General features: G+C 40.8%; 1 non-coding gene across 1 annotated transcript; it reads right to left on the bottom strand.

Moving 5' to 3' along the window:
- Positions 1 to 315: 315 nt before the first annotated feature.
- LOC148575001 (small nucleolar RNA R71) lies at positions 316 to 423 on the bottom strand. The gene has a single exon (XR_015905581.1). It is a non-coding gene; the product is annotated as a small nucleolar RNA R71 (small nucleolar RNA).
- Between the last annotated feature and the right edge of the window lie 1236 nt (positions 424 to 1659).

The following is a 1659-nucleotide window of genomic DNA, read 5'->3' on the forward strand; positions in this document are numbered from 1 at the left end:
ATCTCCATCCCTACCATTGGAGCAAACAATTTTGAGCTTAAACCTCAACTAGTTTCTCTAATGCAACAAAACTGCAAGTTTCATGGACTTCCATCTGAAGATCCTTTTCAGTTCTTAACTGAATTCTTACAGATCTGTGATACTGTTAAGACTAATAGAGTAGATCCTGAAGTCTACAGGCTCATGCTTTTCCCTTTTGCTGTAAGAGACAGAGCTAGAGTGTGGTTGGACTCTCAACCCAAAGATAGCCTGAACTCTTGGGATAAGCTGGTCACAGCTTTCTTAGCCAAGTTCTTTCCTCCTCAAAAGCTGAGTAAGCTTAGAGTGGATGTTCAAACTTTCAAATAGAAAGAAGGTGAATCCCTCTATGAAGCTTGGGAGAGATACAAGCAACTGACCAAAAAGTGTCCTTCTGACATGCTTTCAGAATGGACCATCCTGGATATATTCTATGATGGTTTATCTGAGCTATCAAAGATGTCATTGGATACTTCTGCAGGTGGATCTATTCACCTAAAGAAAACGCCTGCAGAAGCTAAAGAACTCATTGACATGGTTGCTAACAACCAGTTCATGTACACTTCTGAGAGGAATCCTGTGAATAATGGGACGCCTCAGAAGAAAGGAGTTCTTGAGATTGATACTCTGAATGCTATATTGGCTCAGAATAAAATATTGACTCAACAAGTCAATATGATTTCTCAGAATCTGAATGGAATGCAAGCTGCACCTAACAGTACTCAAGAGACTTCTTATGAAGAAGAAGCTTATGATCCTGAGAACCCTGCAATAGCAGAGGTAAATTACATGGATGAACCATATGGAAACACCTATAATCCATCATGGAGAAATCACCCAAATCTCTCATAGAAGGATCAACAAAAGCCTCAACAAGGCTTTAATAATGGTGGAAGAAACAGGTTTGGCAATAGTAAACCTTTTACATCATCCACTCAGCTATAGATAGAGAACTCTGAACAAAATACCTCTAATTTAGCAAACTTAGTCTCTGATCTATCTAAGGCCACTGTGAGTTTCATGAATGAAACAAGGTCCTCCATTAGAAATTTGGAAGCACAAATGGGCCAGCTGAGTAAAAGGATCACTGAAATCCCTCCTAGTACTCTCCCAAGCAATACAGAAGAAAATCCAAAAGGAGAGTGCAAGGCCATTGAAATGACCATCATGGCCGAAACCACAAAAGAGGAGGAGGACGTGAATCCCAAGAAGGAAGACCTCCTGGGACGTCCAGTGATGAATAAGGAGTTTCCCTCTGAGGAACCAAAAGAATCTGAGACTCATCTAGAGACCATAGAGATTCCATTGAACCTCCTTATGCCATTCATGAGCTCTGATGAGTATTCTTCTTCTGAAGAGAATGAGGATATTACTGAAGAGCAAGTTACCAAGTACCTTGGTGCAATCATGAAGCTGAATGCCAAATTATTTGGTATTGAGACTTGGGAAGATGAACCTCCCTTGTTCACCAATGAACTAAGTGATCTGGATCAACTGAGATTGCCCCAGAAGAAACAGGATCCTGGAAAGTTCTTATTACCTTGTACCATAGGCACCATGACCTTTGAGAAGGCTCTGTGTGACCTTGGTTCAGGGATAAACCTCATGCCCCTCTCTGTAATAGAGAAATTGGGAATCTTT

The sequence above is a fragment of the Arachis ipaensis genome, chromosome B2, assembly GCF_059453495.1.
Source record: "Arachis ipaensis isolate K30076 ecotype BB chromosome B2, ASM5945349v1, whole genome shotgun sequence".
Lineage (NCBI taxonomy): Eukaryota > Viridiplantae > Streptophyta > Magnoliopsida > Fabales > Fabaceae > Arachis > Arachis ipaensis.